The following is an 8,239-nucleotide window of genomic DNA, read 5'->3' as shown; positions in this document are numbered from 1 at the left end:
GTTGTTGTTATTATTTGACCATGCTGGTCATTTATGATCATTTGAACATCTTGACCATGTTCTGTTATCTCCACCTGGCACAGCCAGAAGAGGACTGGCCACCCCTCATAGCCTGGTTCCTCTCTAGGTTTCTTCCTAGGATTTGGCCTTTGTGCTTCTACACCTGCATTGCTTGCTGTTTGGAGTTTTAGGCTGGGTTTCTGTACAGCACTTTGAGATATCAACTGATGTAAGAAGGGCTATATAAATAAATTTGATTTGATTTGATTTGAGTCCATTCAATTCTAAGCAGGCACTCCGTCAGACAGCCCTGTCAGTCTAGAATGCTTGCAAAGCAAGGGGGGAATTGCAATTGATCTCGTTGCCACAGGCGTTGACATTGTGCAAAAGGTCCAACATTTGAAATGTTACCTTTTAAGTACATTTCATTCATTGCTGATACGTTTTGGGTGGGATTTGTTTTAGTTTTAGTCCTTTTGTGTGATTTATTTGTGGTCAATAATGAAGCTATTTAATTCCCACAGTTAATCCTACTGCCCATTAGATGTTCAGTCGTCAAACTTAATGGTTTTTGTACTCTTTATTTTAAAAAATCCATGATGTGGACAAAAAAATGTAACGTTGTGAACGTATACTGTACCAGTAATGTGTTTTTTGCAATAATCTGATTCTTGGCGGTACCCTAAGTGGACTGGACCTGCATGATCATGTTCAACGATTATGGGGGATCCGCGCTAGTATTTGTGAATTTGGTTGTCTTCATTCATTGTGCGAGGGCCCAAAGACCTACTGTAATTTGAACTCTGGATATGTGAGCACATTCAAACAATCATATCCGTATCTTCTATTTGCCCAATGCTCTCATTCAACATTCAATGTCTTTGACCGTGACTCACAAACAAGACCTAGCTTATAAATAAAAAGCCTGCGGGTGCATTAATTCATTAGTCACACTTTTTTTCCATAGTGTCATTACAGAAAATGGAACGAAGGGAGCCACTAGATGATATCGACCATCTTGTTTAAGCGCAGTGATGTCCTGAATGATGTGTGCAATAACCTACACTGTCACACTGTTGCTGCCTCTATCACGATTAGAGCATGGAATTAGTTGAGGCACTGCGGGCCTTTGAACTTGTGATAGATTTGTTGCCACAATAGCGGATGAGAATCTTATTATCCCCCAACCTGCAGTTACTATTTAAGACAATTTGGGACTTGTGGGATGTTACACCTGATTGTGGTCACTTTAACAATGTGCAATCCTTTCGGGTCAAATTTCACTGTTAAATAGGGGAGAAAATTAACAATTGGGGGTGTGAACAATTTTAATTTTAAATGTCAACATAGCATGTATACTGCTGACAGTGTCCATGATTTTTGTTTAATGATGTGGAATCCTCACAGCAGAAAAGGTCATTTGTCAGATGACAGATCCACGTGACACTTTAAATATAATTTATAATCAATATTTAAATACACGTTATGTCCTATACAGTCACAATTATGATTGAACATCTTATGAGAAATAGCCTTTAATGTGCTCGTGCTTGGTGGTGTGTCAGTGTTTGGACTATCGTCACTCAATGTTATATCCTTGTACTCTACAGAATATTTACCAGCCCTCTGGCTTACTTCTCAAATATAATGTGTGTCAGCGTTTGAATGGCTATTCAAGGTGAGATACATACTATTATCTAGAGGTAGGCACAATGAGGCATTCAATATCCATTTAGCATTACTAAAATTGCAAAGGACCAGTTGAAAATGATTTTCTTAGATGCATGTATGCACTTTATACTGTGAAGCTTATATTATTATGCATTTCTATACTGTAACATTTAACCTAATCATATTTAGTCAGGATTATTATATGATATTAAGACATTAAAAGGAGGAACTAACTGCATGTTGATGTTAGGTAGTGTTACCAATATGAATGTTGCATCATGTTTAATGTGAGAATGTTCACTAAAAGAGAATAAAACTTCCTTAGCCTTTCAACTTTGTGTGTGTGCGATGTGCTATATGCAGGAGTTGAGTTATGAAAGCAGAAGACATGTCCATTGTTTGATGTAACATGGACAATAAATCTAAGTTGGTCCCACACCCATTTGTGAAACAAGGTAGACATTTTTTGGCTGCTCCATTTCCCTGTTACCTGTAATATTTTGGCATCATTTAATAATCTGTTTTTATCCTGTCAGGCCCCACTCTTTGAATGATAATGAAGAGAAGCTAGTGGCGAGTGCAGAACCTGTGTGCCATTTCTCATCATTGCCTTCTCGCCCCACATCATTGACCGGTCTGCTGAATTATGTCGGTGCATTGAAGCCAGGCTGAAACAGCAAGGAAATGGCCATATTTGTAATCTGTGAAAAAATAGGCACGGAGGGACCAAATTGAAAGAGTATTGGGCACCTGACGTCAGGGATGAACTTCAATGCAAAAGGCTCAACATAGATTTATCAGGAGAAATTTCTCCATCATTAGCTTTTGGTTTACAGGTGATGGGGAATGTTGGGGGGGGGGGGCACTTGGAACTTGGATGCAGCTGGAATAGATTGTGTTTCCTCTTGGGCGTGCTCATGCTTTATTTTCCTGGGTCGTGTTCAGTAAGCACAGAACGTAGGAAAACTGTCCAAAAACAGGAAAAAAAATAAACACTCACACTTGACTTTTTTTCTCCTTCTAGCTCTGACTTTGCTGATACAGTAGCTACTTTATTGAGGGAAATGTTTTCTTACTATGACTGTGATACAGTGGCTTGTGAAAGTATCCACCCACCTTGGCATTGTGGGTGGAGGTTGTATCATTTGATTTACACAACATACCTACCAATTTGAAGAAGCAAAATATTTTTATTGCGAAACAAACCAGAAATAACACAAAACAACTGAAGACTTGAGCGTGCATAACTATTCACCCCCCAAAAGGCAATACTTTGTAATCTTTAGGTCATACCACAGATTCTCAATTGGATTGAGGTCTGAGCTTTGACTAGGCCATTTGAAGACATTTAAATGTTTCCCCTTAAACCACTTGAGTGTTGCCTTAGCAGTATGCTTAATGTCATTATCCTGCTGGAATGTGAACCTCCGTCCCAGTCTCAAATCTCTGTAAGACTGAAACAGGTTTCCCTGAAGAATTTCCCTGTATTTAGCGCCATCCATCATTCCTTCAATTCTGACCACTTTCCCAGTCCCTGCCGATGGAAAAACGTCCCCACAGCATGATGCTGCCACCACCATGGTGTTCTCAGGGTGATGAGAGCTGTTGGTTTGCGCCAGACAGTGTTCTCCTTGATGGCCAAAAAGCTCAAATTTAGTCTCATCTGACCAGAGTACCTTCTTCCATATATTTGGGGAGTCTCCCACATGCCTTTTGGCAAACTTTTTTTCTTTAAGCAATTGCTTTTTTCTGGCCACCCTTCCGTAAAGCCCAGCTAGGGAGTGTATGGCTTAAAGTGGTCCTATGGACAGATACTCCAATCTCTGCTGTGGAGCTTTGCAGCTCCTTCAGGGTTATCTTTGGTCTCTTTGTTGCCTTTCTGATTCATGCTCTCCTTGCCTGGTCTGTGAGTTTTGGTGGACAGCCCTCTCTTGGCAGGTTTGTTGTGGTGCCATATTCTTTCCATTTTTTAAATTATGGATTTAATGGTGCTCCGTGGGATGGTCAAAGTTTCGGATATGTTTTATAACCCAACCCTGATCTGTACTTCTCCACAACTTTATCCCTGACCTGTTTGGAGAGCTCCTTGGTCTTCATGGTGCCATTTGCTTGGTGGTGCCCCTTGATAAGTGGTGTGGCAGACTCTGGGCGTCACGTGTGCCCCCTCTCCGGCCTCTAGGTCACCAGCCTGCTCGTTATGGCACACACCCGTCACCATTAGTGGTCCTTCTGTAGCTCAGTTGGTAGAGCATGGCGCTTGTAATGCCAGGGTAGTGGGTTCGATTCCCGGGACCACCCATACGTAGAATGTATGCACACATGACTGTAAGTCGCTTTGGATAAAAGCGTCTGCTAAATGGCATATTATTATCATTATGCGCACCTGCGCATCAGACTCCCTATATATGTCACTCCCTTTGGTGCCTTCCCCAGGCTTTATTGTTTCTGTTCCAGTGTCATGTCTGTACATTGTTTGTGTTTCTTGGTTTGTATTTGGTTGTGTTAATTTATTAAAACACTCCCTGAACTTTCTTCCCGACTCTCAGCGCACTCGTTACACTGGGTCCTTACAGAACAGGTGTATATATACTGAGATCATGTGACACATCATGTGACACTTAGATTGCACACAGGTGGACTTTATTTAACTAATTATGTGATAACTGAAGGTAATTGGTTTCACCAGATATTATTTAGGGGCTTCATAGCAAAGGGGGTGAATACATACACTGCTCAAAAAAATAAAGGGAACACTTAAACAACACAATGTAACTCCAAGTCAATCACACTTCTGTGAAATCAAACTGTCCACTTAGGAAGCAACACTGATTGACAATAAATGTCACATGCTGTTGTGCAAATGGAATAGACAACAGGTGGAAATTATAGGCAATTAGCAAGACACCCCCAATAAAGGAGTGGTTCTGCAGGTGGGGACCACAGACCACTTCTCAGTTCCTATGCTTCCTGGCTGATGTTTTGGTCACTTTTGAATGCTGGCGGTGCTTTCACTCTAGTGGTAGCATGAGATGGAGTCTACAACCCACACAAGTGGCTCAGGTAGTGCAGCTCATCCAGGATGGCACATCAATGCGAGCTGCGGCAAGAAGGTTTGCTGTGTCTGTCAGCGTAGTGTCCAGAGCATGGAGGCGCTACCAGGAGACAGGCCAGCACATCAGGAGACGTGGAGGAGGCCGTAGGAGGGCAACAACCCAGCAGCAGGACCACTACCTCCGTCTTTGTGCAAGGAGGAGCAGGAGGAGCACTGCCAGAGCCCAGCAAAATGACCTCCAGCAGGCCACAAATGTGCACGTGTCTGCTGAAACGGTCAGAAACAGACTCCATGAGGGTGGTATGAGGGCCCGACGACTACAGGTGGGGGTTGTGCTTACAGCCCAACACCGTGCAGGACGTTTGGCATTTTCCAGAGAACACCAAGATTGGCAAATTCGTCACTGGCGCCCTGTGCTCTTCACAGATGAAAGCAGGTTCACACTGAGCACATGTGACAGACGTGACAGTCTGGAGACGCCGAGGAGAACGTTCTGCTGCCTGCAACATCCTCCAGCATGACCGGTTTGACGGTGGGTCAGTCATGGTGTGGGGTGGCATTTCTTTGGGGGGCCGCACAGCCCTCCATGTGCTCGCCAGAGGTGGCCTGACTGCTATTAGGTACCGAGATGAGATTGTCAGACCCCTTGTGAGACCATATGCTGGCCCTGGGTTCCTCCTAATGCAAGACAATGCTAGACCTCATGTGGCTGGAGTGTGTCAGCAGTTCCTGCAAGAGGAAGGCATTGATGCTATGGACTGGCCCGCCAGTTCCCCAGACCTGAATCCAATTGAGCACATTTGGGACATCATGTCTTGCTCCATCCACCAACGCCACGTTGCACCACAGACTGTCCAGGAGTTGGCGGATGCTTTAGTTCAGGTCTGGGAGGAGATCCCTCAGGAGACCATCCGCCACCTCATCAGGAACATGCCCAGGTGTTGTAGGGAGGTCATACAGGCACGTTGAGGCCACACACACTACTGAGCCTCATTTTGACTTGTTTTAAGGACATTACATCAAAGTTGGATCAGCCTGTAGTGTGGTTTTCCACTTTAATTTTGAGTGTGACTCCAAATCCAGACCTCCATGGGTTGATCAATTTCATTTCCATTGATCATTTTTGTGTCATCACATTCAACTATGTAAAGAAAAAATATTTAATAAGAATATTTCATTCATTCAGATCTAGGATGTGTTATTTTAGCAAGCACCCCCAAAACATCACACATTCTCCTCCATGCTTCATGGTGGGAACTACAGATGCGGAGATCATCCGTTCACCTTCTCTGCGTCTCACAAAGACACAGCGTTTGGAACCAAAAATCTTCAAATTTGGACTCATCAGACCAAAGGACAGATTTCCACCTGTCTAATGTCCACTGCTCGTGTTTGTTATTATTATTGGTGTCCTTTAGTAGTGGTTTCTTTGCAGCAATTCGACTCACGAAGGCCTGATTCACACAGTCTCCTCTGAACAGTTGATGTTGAGATGTGTCTGTTAATTGAACTCTGTGAAGCATTTATTTGTGGCTGCAATTTCTGAGGCTGGTAACTCTAATGAATGTATCCTCTACAGCAGAGGTAACTCTAGGTCTTCCTGCATTTGAAGAAACTTTCAAAGTTCTTGAAATTGTCCGGATTGACTGACCTTAATGTTTTGAAGTAATGATGGATTGTCGTTTCTCTTTGCTTATTAGAGCTGTTCTTGCCATAATATAGACATGGTCTTTTACCAAGTAGGGCTATCTTCTGTATACCACCCCTGCCTTGCCAACTGATTGGCTCAAATGCATTAAGAAGGAAAGAAATTCCAACAAATTAACTTTTAACATAGCACACCTTTTAATTTAAATGCATTCCAGGTGACTACCTCATGAAGCTGGTTGAGAGAATGCCAAGAGTGTGCAAAGCTGTCATCAATGCATAGGGTGGCTACTTTGAAGAATTTCAAATATAAAATATATTTGGATAGTTTAACACTATTTTTGGTTACTACATGATTCCATGTCTGTTATGTCATAGTTTTCATGTCTTCACTATTATTCTACAATGTAGAAAATAGTTTTAAAAAAGAATGTAAAAAAATTAATCCTGGAATGGGTAGGTGTTTCCAAATGTTTGACTGGTACTGTAAGTACTATCTGAACTTGTCCAATATGAAACCCTCATTTTTTTGGTAAAACCTTTGTCTATGGTGTGCCCTAATGAGGTTTAATGTTCATAGTGTGGTGTGGTAGTCTCCTTACACCACTCCAAATAAATAAGATGAGTCATTGGGTATGGATGTTTGAAACATTAATGCTACATTTCGATTGTTGCGTCAGAAAAAGGTTGTGACAAGATTGTGCAAGTTTACTGGTCAATGAATCAATCATTGCCTGAAAGTTGTCATTCCATTGAATAAAAAAAGTTCAAAACAACACTCTTCTGAAATGCAACAATAATTGAAAAACAAAACTTGCGGTTACCCAGTGGCGGTAACATTAAAGAAAACATGAATGTGAATATAGTTATTATGTGCAGAACAAAGAAATGCTAATTCACTCTGAATATTAAGGCTGCAAATCAATTCTATTTGATTTACCATTGGTTACGGACATCTGGCCTTGGGCCATAGACAAAAGCAATTCCTTCGATAGAACATAATTATTTCAGAGAATACAGAGGGGAGACCACTGGATTCTTCGAGGGAAAGTGATTAAGACAGAAACAGTTTCCATTGCCTACATCTGTGTGTGTCATATCCAATGTGGGTCTGAGTCAATGACACTCCATTGGCAACATTTTCTACATCCATTACACCATATACACTGAGTGTACAAAACATTATGAACACCTGCTCTTTCTATGACATAGTCAGACCAGGTAAAAGATATGATCCCTTATTGGTGTCACTTGTTAAATCCCCTTCAATCGGTGTAGATGAAAGGGAGGAGACGGGTTAAATAAGTATTTTTAAGCCTTGAGACAATTGAGACATGGATTGTGTATGTGTGCCATGCAGACGGTGATTGGGCAAGACAAAATATTTAAGTGCCTTTGAACAGGGTATGGTAGTAGGTGCCAGGAGCACTGGTTTGTGTCAAGAACTGCAACACTGCAGGGTGTTTCATACATTTACATTTACATTTAAGTCATTCATGCTCAACAGTTTCCCGTGTGTATCAAGAATGGTCCACCACCCAAATGACCTCCAGCCAGCTTGACACAACTGTGGGAAGCATTGGAGTCAACATTGACCAGCATCGTTGTGGAACACTTTTGACACCTTGTAGAGTCCATGTCCCGACGAGTTGAGGCTATTCTGAGGGCAAAAGGTGGGAGTGCAACGCAAAAGTAGGAAAGTGTTCTTAATGTTTTGTACATTCAGTGTATAATACATACCAAATAACACCTAACAGTATATGTATCTTGTTATACAGAGTAGGCAACTTAAATTGCAGTAGATTAACTCTGTATTGTTCATCGTTATTCAAATGAGGTGACACATCCGCTCTTACACTACTGTGTGTG

This window comes from Oncorhynchus keta, chromosome 28, assembly GCF_023373465.1.
Source record: "Oncorhynchus keta strain PuntledgeMale-10-30-2019 chromosome 28, Oket_V2, whole genome shotgun sequence".
Taxonomy (NCBI): Eukaryota; Metazoa; Chordata; class Actinopteri; order Salmoniformes; family Salmonidae; genus Oncorhynchus; species Oncorhynchus keta.
The sequence above is the reverse complement of the archived record's forward strand: the minus strand, read 5'-3'. Positions refer to the sequence as shown.